The sequence below is a fragment of the Podarcis tiliguerta genome, assembly GCF_965153285.1.
Source record: "Podarcis tiliguerta genome assembly, chromosome: 3".
In the NCBI taxonomy this organism is placed as follows: Eukaryota; Metazoa; Chordata; class Lepidosauria; order Squamata; family Lacertidae; genus Podarcis; species Podarcis tiliguerta.
Window position 1 is genome coordinate 22796340 of NC_139536.1, and position 18083 is coordinate 22814422.

The 18083-nt window shown below is 43.6% G+C and overlaps 1 long non-coding RNA gene across 1 annotated transcript; it reads left to right on the plus strand.

Annotated features, from left to right (window-relative positions):
* Window positions 1–5071: 5071 nt before the first annotated feature.
* On the plus strand, window positions 5072–13102 carry LOC310674456. Its single transcript, XR_014509603.1, has 2 exons — window positions 5072–5213; window positions 12603–13102. It is a non-coding gene; the product is annotated as an uncharacterized lncRNA (long non-coding RNA).
* Window positions 13103–18083: the final 4981 nt, after the last annotated feature.

Genomic DNA, 18083 nt, shown 5'->3' on the forward strand with positions numbered 1-18083 from the left:
CTGTCATGGCTTCCTCCAAAGAATTCTGGGAGCTGTAGTTTGTTAGGGGCATTGAGAGTTTTTGTTGTTGTTGCTTAGTCGTTTAGTTAGTCGTGTCCGACTCTTCGTGACCCCATGGACCAGAGCACTTCTGTCTTCCACTGCCTCCTGCAGTTTAGTCAAACTCATGCTGGTAGCTTCGAGAACACTATCCATCCATCTCGTCCTCTGTCATCCCCTTCTCCTTGTGTCCTCCATCTTTCCCAACATCAGGGTCTTTTCCAGGGAGTCTTCTCTTCTCATGAGGTGGCCAAAGTATCGGAGTCTCAGCTTCAGGATCTGTCCTTCCAGTGAACACTCAGGGCTGATTTCCTTAAGAATGGATAGGTTTGATCTTCTTGCAATCCATGGGACTCTCAAGAGTCTCCTCCAGCACTATAATTCAAAAGCATAAATTCTTCGGCGATCAGCCTTCTTTATGGTCCAACTCTCACTTCCATACATCACTACTAGGAAAACCATAGCTTTAAGTATACAGACCTTTGTTGGCAAGGTGATGTCCCTGCCCTCAGCTGCAGTTCCCAGAGTGATTGAACTATGAGTCCCTTTTCCTGAGGAACTCTGGGAACTGTAGGTCTGTGAAGGGAATCTTTATAAGACGACGTTCTCCAAGGCAATCTTCTTTTAAAGAAGGTGACAGTAATCAATTTACCAATTGGATGATTTCTAGCTCTAGCCAGTATGACCAATGGTGGCTAGGGCAACCCAGTCAGATGGGCGGGGCACAAACAAACAAACAAACAAACAATAATTAAGCAGCACCAGTGTCTGGAGGGCCATAGGGTTCCCATCCCTTTTTAAATCAATAAAATAAAAAGTGGATCAAATGAATTCTAACTGCAGTTCAATCTTAGGGAAGGCTCAGGCCTTGAAGGAGAAATACTTTAAGATGATGTAAGATTACTTAAATTTCCCTTTAGTGAGTGGCGCTCCACAATGACATCTGTTTGGTATTCACCATTGCAAAGAATATATTTATTATCATGTGATAATGTTCTCCCCCACATGGCATTTCAAACCAAACTGTGAAAGGGAAAATTAACAAAATATTTAGCTATCATTCCAGTTACTCTTTTGTAAAAGAAATCAGATTAATGAACAGATTTCTCATTAACCTTTAAATTTGGTATATTAAAAAAAATACTAAGAAAGAGAATCAGGAAGAAACATTTGCTACAGAATTAATTATCAAAGAGATCCTATTTCTGAAACTCTTGCATAGTTCATCAACACAGTAAAGGTAGTTTAAAGGTAAAGGTACCCCTGCCCGTACGGGCCAGTCGTGACCGACTCTAGGGTTGCGCGCTCATCTCGCTCAAGAGGCCGGGAGCCGGCGCCGTCCGAAGACACTTCCAGGTCACATGGCCAGCGTGACAAAGCTGCAGCTGGCGAGCCAGCACCAGTGCCACACACGGAAACGCCATTTACCTTCCCGCTATAAAGCGGTACCTATTTATCTACTTGCACTTACCGGTGTTTTCGAACTGCTAGGTGGGCAGGAACTGGGACCGAACAATGGGAGCTCACCCCGCCGTGGGGATTCGAAACGCCGACCTTACGATCAGCAAGTCCTAGGCACTGAGGTTTTACCCACAGCGCCACCCGCGTCCCTTGAAGGTAGTTTACTGTTTACCAATTAATTGGACCACTTTGCATCCATATCAAAACTTACCTGGAAAGAGCACATTCACATTAATGAATATCATACTTGGGATGGATGTGGAGGCAAGGATATAAATGAGGAGCAATGCATTCTCATGTTCAGGGGTATGCAAATTGAGTAGTTAATGTACATAATAACCAGCCATTGTGCCTATTCACAGGGCTTCATAGAGAATGTGGACATAAACCTTCCATGGAGTGGGAATTGTGCATATTTCCCAGGCAATATACAGAATCTCCAATCAGCTTTGGGAGATAGATGATAGATGATAGATGATAGATAGATAGATATAGATAGATATAGATGCTAATAGATATGCATGCTGAATTTTGTACACTCTCTAGACATTTTGCATAATCCTCAGCATGCCTTGCATATTCTCCAACAGAGTTAAAACTTTCATCTCCTTATAATCTGCACCCTTGTGCTGCTCAGCTGATTGGGGAAAACCAAGGGTGGTGAAAAATATGCTTAGCCTGGAGAAGACTGAAAGGAGAGATAATACCATCTTCAAATATCTAAACGGCTGTCACATGGATGATTGAGCAAGCTTGTTTTCTGCTGCTCCAGAGGCTAGAACCCAAACCAGTGGATTCAAATGACAAGAAAGGAGATTCTGACCTAAATATTAAGAAGAACTTTTTGGCATTAAGAGCTGTTGGACAGTGGAACAGTCTCTCCCTTGGAAGGTGGTGGACTCTCCTTCACTGGAGGATTTTAAACAGAGGTTGGATGGCCATCTGCCAGGGATTCTTTAGCCATGTGCACAGCAAGGATTTATGTTAGGGGGTTATGCATAATATCATGAAAACTCCTACCATGCCTTCCAGTGGCAGAGCTACCATCACTGCCTGGTTTGATGCACCTAGGGCAGAAAGTGCATGTGTGTGCTTTCACTTTTTACAGACCCTCCAAATGTCCCCATTTTCCAGGGACAGTCCTGGATTTTCAGAAGTCATCCTGGTTTCTGATTTGATCCTGGAATGTCCCACTTTTCCTCAACAGAACGTCCCTATTTTCATTGGAGAAATGTTGGAGGGTACGTTTGAACCAAGAGGAGGGAATTTACTCTCTCATCAGGACCATGGGTCTTTTACTTCAGTGGCACTGGGGAGTGTTCGAAAAGCAACTTCTAAAGCTGTACAGTGGTACCTTGGGTTACAAAAGCTTAGGGTTACAAACTCCGCTAATCCGGAAGTAGTACCTCAGGTTACAAACTTTGCTTCAGGATGAGAACAGAAATTGTGCGGCATCGGCATGGCAGCAGCGGGAGGCCCCATTAGCGAAAGCGCGCCTCAGGTTAATAACAGTTTCAGGTTAAGAACAGGCCTCCGAAACGAATTAAGTTCGTAACCCAAGGTACCACTGTATTCAGAAGCCAGCAGCCAAAGAGTTGGCTCCCTCTGGCCACAAACACCCCTGGATCAGCTCCTTTCACACCCCTACCAAGAGACAGGGAGAGAGAAAGAGTGTGTTGATATTTTCACCCCCACCCATTGCAAGAATGTCCTGATCTGATGTTTTGAGAAAGGAGGGGGTGGAAACTGCTCTTCTACTCTTCCACTCCTGACTGACCACCTGACTCTGTGTGTGAAGAGAGTCTTATCTATGTAGTGACTAGATGGCTGAGGGGGAGATGTAGCACTCAAGCAAGCCAGTAGTTCTTTAGTTTGCAGTAGCTATTAAAAATAAAAGGAGTTATGCTTCACAGCTAGCTTCCGCGTTATTTATACTCTGCATGAGTCTGGTGCTCACAATGCACAGTTGTGGGTCCAGTTTTCCTGTTTTCCAGGATTGGAAGGTCTCTGAAAGTGTTCCAGTCGTCTAGCCCAGTCGGGGCAGAACCAGTTATTCAGCCCAGTCGCTGTACATCGGCTGAAACGCATACTGACAGGGTGTACATCCACATTTCACTTTTCCAGACAATTTGGGTGGAAGTCAGACCCATCTGCCTTGAGAAGCACATTAAGAGGAAGTGGGAGAGAGTGTCACTTTTCCAACTTCCTCCTTCAACTTTATGTACTTTTCAAGAGAAAGGGGTGACCATCCTTGCCTCCTCATGACAGAGGACAGGGTCAGGGAAAGATCTGAAGGGCACCACTGCACCTACTGGTTTGTATTGTATGAAACTTTCATCCACAGGTACAGGCCGACTATGTAAATAGACTGGTCTCTTGAGCTATTTGCCTTTGATATTGATGCAGATGAGACATTTGAAGGAGGTGGATGTCACACATATTGCTTGCAGCAGTTTTCACCTGCTGCATAACTTGAAGTGCCAAATAGTATGAAGGCTGGTGTCCAGGAGGAAGAAGAAGCTCGGATGCTTTCTACAAGGAGGTTTTTTGCCGAAAGCAGGTTTTTAATTAATTAATTAATTAATAACCATTCTCCTGTTATTGTTGTTAATCAGACGTTTGTTTCTTCTGGAATGAGAGTAGAGCCGATGGAAAAAATGTTACATCAAAGGAAGATCAAAGGAAGCCAGAAATGCAATATAGTGAATTGATTTTGGCAGGAACACATTGCACTAAAGATGTAATGATGTTGCTTGGCTCTGTTGAAACCTATCCAGCCGCCCAGATGTTTTACAAGCTCAACGTGCATTAAAGAAGAAAGGGTGGAGGGAAGCTGACAGGCTATATTCATTCAAACAACTATGTGACATTAATTGATTTTTATTTTATTTTTAAAATTAGCATATCTTAAGCTTCTCTCAAGGGAGCCAGGCTGGTGTAATGGTTAGAGTGATGGACTATGACCTGGGAGAGCAGGGTTCAAACCCCCACTCTGTCACAGAACTCACTCAGGGACCTTGGCATCCTTGAGTGCTTCCCACATGTATCTGTTTGGCCACTGTCAGAACAAGATGCGGGACTAGCTGGGCCGTTGGCGTGACCCAGTAGGCTCTTACGTTCTTAAATTAAACTCCTTAATGCACTTAAAACTCTACAGAATCAATAATGAGACAGTGGGTCAAGGAAGAACAAAAAAACTTCAGCAGAGCGCCATTTCTTCGTGTGAATGTTAAGGCAGTGGATCATATCTGCCCTTCCAGAAATCTGGACTCGGATGCTCATGCTCACATTTCCACCACTGCACAAAAAGAAGAAAGAAAAAGCGTTAGTATTGGGTTTAATACACTCAAGTTCTTAAGGTGCAGGTTCCTGATCAGGCTGGTAAATATGTTGTTACATTGTGGGATCTGTATCCTTAATGAGATATTGACTTGAGACAATTCTGAGCATGTATTTTTTTTGTTTGTTTGTGCCATGTTTGTGCCTTCTAAAGGTATCACATGGTTCTGACAACTATATATGAGTTAGCAGCGTGTTCTTTTCAAGGAATTTATGGCACTGAGATTTCAAACTATGCTGTATTTGGAGGTGCGTTACTGTTAAAATCCCAGCAGAACAGCAACTCTTCTACCCTCATAGTAGAAGACTTGAGTCTTTATTGATTGCATTGTCCTTTATATTCTGAAACAAGAAACACATTTATTTTGCTCAGGGTAAGGAATATGCCTGATGCCAACGATCAAGCCAGAATCATGTTTCAAATGTCTCATTTGCAACAGCCTAACCAGGTTTGCAATGACTGCCCAAACGCTAAAGGAAAAATTTGCAGAGGTAAACCTGGTGAAGATTAATGATGTTATTTTTAGTTTACAGCTCTTTTTCTTTATAGCTCTGTTTTTAAAATTGGAGGGAAAGCAAGTTGATCTTAATTACTGTATATATATTTTAGAGATTCTTCCTATCATGCTACTTATCTCTTGACAATGTGTTTGTTTTGTTTATGATGGTAGTAATGACCAAAATCCAGGATAGAGATAGCCTGAATGCAGTGATCCATTCAAGACTGGGCTACTGTAGTATGCTCTATGTGGGGCTGCCCTTGAAGACGGTTTGGAGGCTACAATTGGTGCAGAATGCAGTAGCCACAGTGCTGGCAGGCACTAGTGGTCAGGCATATAGTACACCCAAGACCTGCAGTGGTGGTCAGTGTGCCTCCTAGCCCAGTTCAAGGCACTTACATTGATATGCTAAGCCCTAAATGACTTGCGCTCCAAATATCTGAAGGAGCATCTCCTTCCATACAATCCTGCCTGGGTGTCCATCGAGTCCTCTGGGGAAGGAAACTGCTGGCAGTTCCGCTGCCCTGTGAATTTTGTGGGGTGGCAGTATATGAGAGGACCTTTTCTGTGTTGGTCCCCAGATTGTGGAACGCATCCCCTCTGAGATGCACCTGGTTTTATCACTGCATACATTTCTACATCAGGTCAACACACCTTTCTGAACATGTCTTTGGGGAGGGGTGGAAGGTGAGATCAGAATAGCCCTCCAGTTCAATGTTTATGTATTGCATGGTTGAATAGTATGGAGCTGTCTATAACCTGCCCTGGGATCCCATGGACCACATATGCCAATAAACATGGAAATAGTGGGAGGCAGAGGTGGTGTTTTCTATACCCCTCTGCATTTTCTTTTTACTGTAGCCTGAGCGGAAGTTGAGCCTGACGGCCTGGAAATGGGGAGGCGGGATGAAGCTGAAGAAGCCTCAAGTCACACATAGAGAATAAAGAGGCAGCTGTGTGCACATCTCAGCTGGGTCAGGACTAGTGAGAGGCTGGTGAAAATAAACAAAGGAAAGGAAGGCAAGAATGCGTGAGTGGGGAAGCAAGTGGAAGAAAATGGAGAGGAGGGGAAGAAGCAAGGAGAGACAGCATGAAACTGAACCTTAATTAACATTATTATTATTTTTTAAAAAAGCAAAGCACAGATTATCCAGAATTTATCATCCGTTACTGAAATATGGTTGCAAATCTGAACATGTTAGAGATTATATGATAAAAAAATGGGTGCAGGATGTCAGTAATAATATTCCTAAAGAAATCTCAGAGACTCTGTAGAAGACAGCTCATAAATCCTTGTTTTGGGTGACATGTTGGGAACTGCAGGGCAAGGGCCTGAGGAGATCCAGGTTCAAATTCTCACTCAGTTTGATAGATAATTTTAGCTGAACCTTCCAGCTGAAACTACCTCAAAGGCTTGTTGTGATGATAAAGTTATTATTATTTGTATTTGATTCCCTCTCCTCTTCCCCTATCACCATAAGGTACAAAATTCAGTTTACAATTTTACAATCAAAATAAGGGGGGGGGGGGGGACGGACTACAAACACATATTTCAGGGGTCCTGAGTTTCTTGGAATAAGTACAGGGTAAAAGTAAAATAAATCTCCTCAGGGTAGAAAGCAATCTAGATTTTTTTATTGTATTGCTTTATTCTCCCTTCCCCTCTGTTGGTGTGGATTGTGAGCCAGCAGAAAGATTCAACAACCCATTTTATTGCGAGAGCTTCCTTTTTTATGACAGCATAACGTAAGCTGCAGGGTCTCAGTTCGCTGTAATAAAAGCAGTAGGTTCCCACCTACCCTCATCTGCTGACTTCACCTAGTACCAGCCTTGAGGCGTTTGCTGGAATTAGAAAGTCTTGGAAATGCCATTTAGAATTTGGCTAAGGCTGATCTCAGAACCAGATATAATGAATACCTTTCCTTCAGGTGGATTTATTCCACTCAGTGATGCTGTGATTTCCACATCCATTAAGGAAGTGGCGTGAGAAACAGCCAAATGTGGAACAAAATGTTATTGATGCCATGCTGGCCCTAAAACTTCATTTTTCTTATACTTATACATTTTTCTTATACATATATCATTATTTCTTATACTCCAAAAGAGCACAAAGATACCTGTTAAAATATCATTACTGGGCCACCTCAATCTCTGCAGAGCTCTGTGAGAGATTCCAGGGGTCTTGGCACTTACAAGGGTTTGTGTTCCCTTTGGAAAATTAAGACACAATGGAGGCTATAGTGTCTTTATGAAAAAATGGTTTATTGACACGTTTACAACCCGAATCCTTCAATTTAGGGGGTGCAGAACACTATGCCCCAAGAGTGCCTCTTGGGTTTTTTGGGGGCGTGGGTGGGGTGGATTTGGGTTATTTATTTGTTTGTTTACAAAAGAGGCATAAATAACTACATAAACCAGCCATTCATATCAATGCCAGTTTGTCTAATCATAGTGAATCCAAATTCTGATTCCAACAGTTGAAACAGAGTTGCCGAGTTCATGAAAAATTGGAGATTAACCCTTTAAAGCAGATTTTGGGAACCTTTGGCCTGCCAGAAGTTGCCGAACTACAACTCCCATCAGCCCCAGTAAAATGGCTAGGGATGATGGGAGTTGAGCAACATCAATGGGCCCAAAGGTTTCTAAGAACTGCTCTATAGCCATTTGTCCTTTGAACTGTGCCAGTTAATTTATGCACAAAAATTTACGCCATTATAAATTTGTTAAAGGCTTATGAATTAATTAATCCACTAGATTTATGAATTAATTAGTGGATTAATTAATAAACCACTAGACTTATTTATTAATTAATCAGTTCAATCAGTTCATATACCACTTAACAGCATTGTTTGTAAGCAGTGTACAATGAGGTTACAAAAGAGATACAGTAATGTCAGTTAAGAATAATAACAAGAAGAAGAGAAAGGCAGCGGCCAGCTATTCTCCTCACCAGCCCTCATGGAATCCCAACTACTTCCTCCTCCTCCTTCCCCCAAACCTTTGCCAAATGCAACTCCCCATTCTAGTTACACAGTCACCCACTGTAATCCTGGCAATTTCCCCTTCTGTGTCTTCTGCCTGGCTGATGGCTCCCACTGTTGGGTTAATGACTGGCCATTTCAGCCTTTGTCTGTTAACTGGTTTATCCCCAACTTGTTGTTGTTTAGTCGTTTAGTCATGTCCGACTCTTCGTGACCCCATGGACCAGAGCACGCCAGGCACTCCTGTCTTCCACTGCCTCCCGCAGTTTGGTAAGACTCATGTTTGTAGCTTCGAGAACACTGTCCAACCATCTCGTCCTCTGTCGTCCCCTTCTTCTTGTGCCCTCCATCTTTCCCAACATCAGGGTCTTTTCCAGGGAGTCGTCTCTTCTCATGAGGTGGCCAAAGTATTGGAGCCTCAGCTTCATAATCTGTCCTTCCAGTGAGCATTCAGGGCTGATTTCCTTAAGAATGGATGCGTTTGATCTTCTTGCAGTCCATGGGACTCTCAAGAGTCTCATCCAGCACCATAATTCAAAAGCATCAATTCTTCGGCGATCAGCCTTCTTTATGGTCCAGCTCTCACTTCCATACATCACTACTGGGAAAACCATGGCTTTAACTATGCGGACCTTTGTTGGCAAAGTGATGTCTCTGCTTTTTTATCCCCAACTACCTATGTCAAACCTGAATGACTTGTTATCCTAAACCATAGGTAGGCAAACTAAGGCCTGGGGGCCGGATCTGGCCCAATCGCCTTTTAAATCCAGCCCAAGGATGGTCTGGGAATCAGCATGTTTTTACATGAGTAGAATGTGTGCTTTTATTTAAAATGCATTTCTGGGTTATTTGTGGGGCATAGGAATTCGTTCATCCCCCCCCCCCCCCCGCCAAAATATAGTCTGGCCCGCCCCATAAGGTCTGAGGGATAGTAGACCGGCCCCCTGCTGGAAAAGTTTGCTGACCCCTGTCCTAAATTTAATCCAGAAGTATTTGGCACAGTTTTAGTCAAACCTTTATTAGTTCTAACTTTTACTGATTTGGGGGGTTATGAGTGCCCAAACATATAACATGTTTGCATGTATCCCTGTCTGAACAAACTGAACCAAACTTTTATTTTCTGAAGAGGCAAAGATTTTTCTGAAATTCTCAAACAGTCTAGCAGTTCTCTTGTTAGGTAGCAAGCCTCTCACTATTATGCAGGAATCTTCATTTTATTGGTTTTGATGCCTGCTAAAAACTTATTTGTCCAGGCAAGCCTTCCGAGATAAGTAATTTTATTGTGTGCGTTTTTAAAACTCTAGATTTTAACAATTTTTAAAATAATTTTAATGCCTTATTTTTAAAGTCGGCTGATTTTATCAGTATTTCATTGTGAATACTTTATATTGTTTCACATAACATAGCATTCTCTCTGCTTTTTAAATTAAATAAATCTTGTTAAATGAGAAATATATTAAAATATTGGAAGTACATGGACAACAACACGTAATGTATCCTTGCTTCTTATCAAAAGCATCCAGTTCAGGGTTCCAGCCAGTCAGCCAACCATTCCATTTTCCAGGAGACTCCATTCCATCCTCCAACCTCTGGTTTTCTTCCTTAGCTTATATCCTGTGGCTCAAGCATGCTCATTTCTCATTGGGCTGCTCTTTGTTCCCTTTTTATGTATTTTTTTTTGTCCTTGTTCAAACTTTGGGGTTCCCCCAGCATACTGACACCTCTTTTGTTTCTCAGTGGAACTGTTTTTTGCCTACAAAGCTGTTGGCACTCACCACAATACATTGGGTATTGTGACATTTACATTGGCTGCAGTTTGTTACAGTTTAAAGAGAATGCAACCCACTAGGCAATGAAAAACCTTTACAGTCATACCTCGCGTTACAGCTGCTTCAGGTTGCATATTTTTAGGGGGGGTTGTGGACCGCTGAAACCCGGAAGTACCGGAACGGGTTACTTCTGTGTTTCAGTGGTCACACATGTGCAGAAGCGCCAAATCGTAGACACACAGACACAGGTTGCGAATTCTGCGGGTTGCGAACGTGCATCCTACATGGATCATGTTCACAACCCAAGCGTCCAATGTATGTGTAGGCTAAACAGCATAATAATGAGCAATCTAAAAGGGCTGCAGTTCTATCTTAAGATCCCCGTGTTAGGAGACCCGAGCACATCCCTTGATTTACCTGGCAAGCAATGTGCTTCTCATTCACACATTCTAATACTTTCCTTCCTAGAAGTGTGGGAGGAGAGTCATTAACTGCTGTTTGGTTTATTCACTGAAAATCAAAGCGTATCCTAAATGCCATCCATCATTAGCACTGTATCCATTAGGCCAGGAGCAGGGAAACCTTTTCCACCCCAAGGGCCACATTCTCTTCTGGCCAGGGGCCACCTGCTAGAGTTGCATGGGGGCCAGAGGCAAAAGTGGGCAGAATAATAAAATCATAGAATTAGAAGAGACCCTGAAGATCATCTAGTGCAATCCCCTGCAATGCAGGAATATGCAGCTGCCCCATCTGGGGATCGAACCTGCAACCTTGGCATTATCAGCACCATGCTCCAACCAACTGAGCTATTGTAATTAATGTAAATCTTACCTTCATGTAGTAGGCTGGCTTCTACACACATCTGCACACCCCTCTGTGTCCTCCATGCAGAAAAGTAATAGGCATTATCAGAGTTCAGATATGCATTCCCGACAAGCAAAAACACAAAGCAGGGCTTGTGGTGGGTGTGGCCTACAGGGAGGGGGTGTGGCCTAGAGAGGGTTCCGAGGGCCATATGGAGAAGGCTGGAGAACTGCATATTTCCCCTGGGTCTGAGACTCCTCAGCTCTGTGTTAAGCATTTCCTCTCATTATTGCTCTGTTCCCAGAAGTGGAAGGATCATTGCCAGACAGCATTTTTCCTTCCTGCTCCCCATTACAGTGTTTACCTTCTAAGCTCATGGAGAGTTCTGGAGACCTCAAAAGCTATTTTGTGATATTTTGGCTGGCCTGATGAAGGTATTGTCAGAATCACATTTTTAAGACCTGCAGCTCCGGACAGCATGTACCTGAAATATACAATATACAGGGTCGGCGAGTGCAATGACTGTGCAAAAAGTCCTGCCAAGGCTCTCCTCCAGGGCCCCCTGCACAGGCAGTCGGGCGAGAAGATTGCCATGCTATCTATGAGATTTATGAATCAGTAGAGATGGACTAAATGGAAAAATCAAGATAAATAGCCAAACATCAAGTTAGAGATAGCTGGATGATCAGCTGTCATGAGTGACAGCAGGTGCAATTTATAGCTTTTTGAAAATGAGCTTTAACCCACATGGTATTTGTTGCTGAATGTGCGAAGTACAGATGCCTATTTACCTTGAACAGGGCCGGCCCTACCCTTTGGCAGAATTGGATGGCAGAAGGTAAGGCGTGTAAGAGGATCAGCAGCCCTGCTCTGGGTGTTCCTCCCGAGTGTCCGTCCCCCCCGATTCCCCTTTGTTGGATGACGAGGAGTGGATGGGAGAACCCTCGAGGGACATCCCAGGGGAAGAAGGCTCAGAGCCAGGGGATTGGTGGCGGGATACCAAAGAGAGGTCAGAGGGAGAAGAGTAGTGGGAGCTGTTGGATACTGAAGAGGTAACGGGATTCAGTGAGCAAGGAGAGCCTGTGACAGAGAGTAGTTCAGACTCAGAGGCTGAAGCAGAGGAGGGGGGTGTCAAGAGACTACAGCAGAATCCCAAGAGTCTGTCTCTCCTACTGCAACAAGCTCCCCTTCCCCCTTGTCTCCAAGGCCACACAGGGTGATGTATAGAGCAGAACACAGATTCCAGGTGCCCTGGGACCTTCTGTATGGAAAGCATGTGTTCTACCTCTAAGCTATGGCCTTGCCTCAATATTCTGGGCTCAGGATGAGGGGTATATTGGCAATCACTCTGGAGCCTAACAAACAATATATCATTTCTTTATCCCGAGATTTTAAAAGCAGTTAGCACAACTAATTAATGGGCACTTACAATAATTGATGAACAATTTTAAAACAACCCACGGCATCCCAGTTCAAATCATTGCTGGTCAGTAGGCCATGCTGGATCTGATTCGAATTTGGTCATTGTGTATCTGACTCCCAGTAAGTTAGCAAAAATGTATAAGACAGGTACAAATACCTGCTGGAAATGCATGTGGTGGTCTTGTAAGGTAATAAAAGCATTCTGGGAAATGATATATAATGAATGGAAAAAATGTTTAAATTAACCTTTATTTTTTTAAAAAAACACAGAGGCTTTTTTTTACTAGGAATTGTAGGTGCAGATATTCCAAGGGAGCAGAAAGGACTTTTTATGTATGCAACGACAACCACAAGGATGACATTAGCCCAGAGATGGAAAGAAGACAAAGCCTCTACCAGAGAGGAATGGCAAGTTAAACTGTTGGATTATGCTGAAATGGCAAAACTGACTGGAAAGCTCAGGAACCAAGGAGACCAAAAATTCAACAAAGAATTTGGAAAATTTATAATTTATCTTGGAGACCATTGTAAACAGATGAAAACACTAGCAGGATTGCAATAACACTTGTAACATAGCAAGAACTATGGAGACAATTGAGTTATATAAAACATGGATTATTGAAAAAGATGCAGCCGGAAAAGTTTGATAATGGGACCCATGCGGGGGGGGGGGGGGGGGAGGTGGGAAGTCCAGAGATTCAGAGGAATCTCTTAGCTATTGATTTGTATGGTTGTATTGTTATAACTTTGTATAAGTAAAATCAAATAAAAAATATTTCAAAAAAAACCTGAATTGGGTCATTAGGGGGTGTTTTAATTGTTTGTCAATTTTTGAAATTGTTCATTAACTGGCTGTTTTAACAGTTTTGAGTCTTACAAGATGGGGAAAAAAATACTGTTACGCTCGTTTGACTCCACAGTGACTGCCCATCTGTCATTCTTCAGCCTGATTACAGAACCCTGAGGCATTAATGCAGCAAAATGTCTTGTGCCGGCCGTAACCTTGAACGAAAGAAAGCATCAACACCCCATAATGCACAGAGCTAAACTACCAACAACATTAAAATGTGCTTTTCAATCTCCTGAATGCAGCGGGCAAGACTTGCTATCTGCTCAGAATCTGGATCAGAAAATAAAATAAAATTGGAAACCTTAAGCACAGGGTTCCCCGTCCCATCGGCACACACACACACACAAAAGTACACACACAAACCACACACCACTCTTAAATTAACAGATGAAAATGGCTCTAACTGTGACCTCTAGTGGACATAACGTAATGAGGCATGAAAGAGAGTACTCAAGTTTTGCCAGAAGGGTTCACATCATCTGGCACACTGCACTGTGTTTGCTGTGGTGTGGATTAGATGGGCTACTCTTGGAGCAGGGAGGGGCATATTGTGCATTGTGAATAAACAGATCATGTGTGAGCGCCAACTGGAGTCCTTAGGCTCAAAGAATGGCTTTTGATCCAGCAGTGGCAACCACAAGTGTAAGGGACGGGAACCTTTTACAGTCTGAGGGCCACCTTCCCTTCTGGACCACATTCTGGAGCCACATGTCAGTGGTGGTCAACTAGCAGTAGGCTACTTTCTGCACACCCACACCCTCATACCATTTCTATCCTCCATCCAGACAAGGATGAAGCAATATCATCATTCAAGGGCACAATCCAGCCCAGGAAAAAGCACTCAAGGAGAATGCAAAGCAGGGCTGGTGAAGGACATGACTTGGAGAGGGTCCCAAGGACCAGACAGAAAACTATGGAGGGCCACATTTTCCCCTCAAACCTGAGTTGCCCCTCCTTGCAGCAGAGTTGGGTGATGTTCCCAAGCAGGGTGTGGAAGATATCACTGTGGACTGTTGTGGGGCGGGTAGATTGGCAAAAAAACCCCCAAACCCTCCTTTCCTCTTCCATAAGTGGATGCCCTTCTACAAGTACAAAGGCGTCATTTGGACTCCACCTAGTGCCTTACTTCATCAAAGCAGGAGACAGACCTGTTTTTAAGGGATCAGGTCTGTGGTGTGAAGACACAAGCTGCAGAAACCCTGATGAAGCTAACAGGACTGGCTCTGTCATTAGTCAGGGTGAAGTGGCTACCTCTGACAAGATGCTGAGGGTTGGCCATAGCAGCCATCCCCCTCTGCTGGAAGACAGAAACGTGTGCGCCATGCAGCCTGCTCTGTGCCCCCTAAATTAGCCTGCAATTTGGTGGTGATGGGTGGTGTCTCATCACAGTGTCAACATGAGCTTCTGCATGTGGACTGGAAAGGGGGCATCACCTTGCCATTTTCCTCAGTCAAGAAAACCCCGTGGTCCAGCCCTGGAAGCTGGGTCAGGGCCTTCTTACTTCAAGGATGGGGTGTTTTCCAGGAACACTATGCATACTGCCCTGAGTTCTATTGAGAAAGGTGGGATATGAATGAATAAAGTTGTTTCAGAGAGTTGTCTATGATAGAAACTTTTTGTTTGTCGTTGTTCTTCCACTATCTCCTTTGGCAAAGCAAGTCTGGATTCTCCTTTGGGGATGAGCTCCGGTCCCAGGATCTCCAGGTAAGGCTGAGACAGACAGACTCCTGCCTGAAATCTTGGAAACTCACAGTGGTTCTCAACCTGTAGGTCCCTAGATGTTGTTGGACTACAACTCCCATCATCCCTGAGCTCTGGCCTTGCTAGCTAGGGGTGATGGGAGTTGTAGTTCAACAACATGTGGGGACCCACAGGTTGAGAAAGGCTGCTGGAAAGCAACCAGTCATTGTAGCCAGTGGTGAACTACATGGACCAAAGATCTGACCCAGAATAAGTCCATGACAGCTTTCTGAAACAATACAAAAACTTGAGAAAACTGTTTGACTAGAGGCATTAACAGGCTAAGTGTACCCACCTGGAGAAGGAATCATGCCTTCATTGCTTTGATAAATATGAATGCCTTTCTCCAGACCATGCTAGATTTTTCTTCCTTTTGAACTTGTAATTCCATGTACTCTCTTTAATTGTTCAGTAGAGGGATGGAGTTGTGGTCTTCTAGGTGTTGTTAGACTCCCATCTCCCACTGGCTCTAGCTAGGGATGATGGGAGTTGGAGTGCAGCAACAAGTGCAAGGCTGCAGGTTACTCATCCCTGATTAGAACTTTGAATCTCACTCTGAGTCAGTCTCAGTAGGATGCTTTCTTCTTCAACTGCTTTGATTCTGAAGGCCTTGGTGCCTTCTCTCAGGTACTCTTGCCAAGGGAGGCCTGGCCAGCCCCATCTCTGGTAACCTTTCGCCAACAGACAAATACAGCTTTTATTTGGACAGGTCTTTAGCCTGTAAGCTTGACTTCCAAATATCTTCCATTGCTCTTTTAACTGGTTTTGATTGTTTTTATTGGTGTTTTGCCTTTGGTTTTCTCTCCCTGCATTACTTTGCATTGCAATGCTGCTTTACTGTATTTCAATACATTTTCAATTGTATTTGTATTATTGCTATTAGTTACTGTAAGTGTCATGGAGTGGAAAGGCGGGATACAAATTTATTATCTATTTATGGCATGTATACAACTCTCACAAAAGGCTCTCACATTGAGAAAAAATAATTGCTAAGACAGTCCCTGAGTTCAGGATAAAAATCTAAAGAAAACCAAAGACACACAAGGAAAATGGAATGGAAGGAGGAAGGATAAAGCAAGCTGAAGCACAATTTGCTCAAGTTAACTGATCTTAGAATGCTGTCATCTAGATTCTTGCTGTCTCGCCCTTGATATAGAGCAGCCCCTGCCCCGGAAGCTCTCTCCCATCACTACCCTGCCCCCAAGATGAGATCCAGAAACAGAGCAGGAGACAATGTCCAGGCCAGGAGGGACAGAGCAGGTACTAGCACCCTATTCTTTCCTCAGACAGCTGACTTTCTTCAGTTATGTTTCTTAATAAACAAATAATAAATACATAAATGAATAAATAAAAACATTGCACCCCTCATTTGTTCCTCCTACACGATGTGCTTCTCAAAAGAGAACAGAGGCACAACGATCATATCACGTATATAAAAACAGCTACTTAGAAATCATATAAATCAGTTCATAGATTTCTCCCCCTCGTTTTCTGTTGGTGCAAAGCTTACAAGGAAATCATCCACAAAAGCCTGGCATCGGTTTGTAGGAGGCATCCTTCTTGTTAAAGAGGCAGTTATCACACCAGGGAAGAGTTTATTCCGTCTTTATCCAATCCTTCCTCCAAGCTGCCCAGGGTCCCTTCTTTTGCTCCTGCAACAACTTCGTCAGGCATGTCAGGCTGAAAGTTAAGTGACTAAGCGCAGGTCTCCTATCCAATATGCTATCGCTGTCCTATTACCATACTGGTCCTCAAACAGCAGCTCATATTCAGTAGAAGATGATTTTCTTTCTGCCCAACAGGGAACCCTGATTTCATCAAAAGAAGTACTGTTATAATTTACAACAAGCAATGCTATAAAAGGGCTGTGAAGACAAGACAGGCAAGAAATAACACTGTAGGTGCCGAGAAAAAGCAAGGACAAAAAAGCAGAGAGATATGATGCTGCAAGGGCTATAAATATAAATCAGAGATAGAAAGAAGCCTTTTGAACTCCATTCTTTCTCCACTGCGTGCACTTTTAAAAGATACTGGAGATACTGTCATCTAAGGCTGCAATCCTAAGCCCCCTGGGAGTAAGCCCCATTGAATTCAATAGGGCTTACTTCTGAGTAGCTATGGGTTGCCCTAAAACGGGAGGGGGGAACTCTTAGAAAACAATAAAACACCAAAGGGATTACATGCAGCAGAGAGAAAGGGCAGAGAGTCTCTGTTTTCACTTAGTTGTATGCACTGTAGATCTAATACAAATACGGAAAAACCGTGTGTGTATCCAAACCCATTTGATTTCCAGGTGCTTTAAACAAGCAGCAGGAAAGGTAGTGATCAAATGTTTCTGCTTCAGGACTTTTCAAGCATGCCCTTGATAGATGAATGTGTGCTTTTCACCCTTCCCCATTGACATCCTCTCACTCTAGGAGAAAATAACGGTTTTGTTTAAGATGCTTCCCCCCCCCCCCCTTTCCAGCCAGGAGCGGTGGGAAGGACCTGACTGCTTCATCTTTTTGCAAGAATCATTGGCTGCCTTCTCTGGACTACTTGCAATTCCACTTCTCCACTCAGTCCCATGATCATGGACAGGAAAAGGAGGAAATTGTATACAGCCCTGTAATCACCACTTATAGTGGGCATATTGTGCTAAAAAAACAACAGCCCTGCTGCTATGGCAGCTTAAGTGTTCCCTCGATTCTTACAGGCACTCAGTCCTGCTTTGCCTTTTGTAACACGCTCGGCCTGGGAAAAAGAGAAACTTTTTAGTCAATTATAGTAAAGCCACTTGAGGGAGACAATTGGGGAGGGGGCTGCCGAAAAAGAACTTGAAATAAATGCTTATGGAAAGCACTATCGCCCCGCTCCCAAAGGGAGACAGCAGCCGACAACAGGTCAATAAAGAGTGACTGCCTTCAGACATGACTCAAAAGGGGAAAGGAAGGGGGACAGGTAAGGAAAACTGCGAACTCGAGGACGAGTTGTTTTGTTATTTAACTTACAGTTCCTATAAAAGCCATCTGGGAATAGCAGACAGGGGGAATGCGAATGTAAATATTGTATGGAATAAATATCTAGAAGACGGTTAAGGCGGGCAGTGAAACCTGCCCCCTCCCTCCTCGCGCTCCAGGTCCTTGATTCCTCGAGGAAAGTAAAGAGCAGCCTCTGCTCAGGTGCCTCCGTCTCCGCG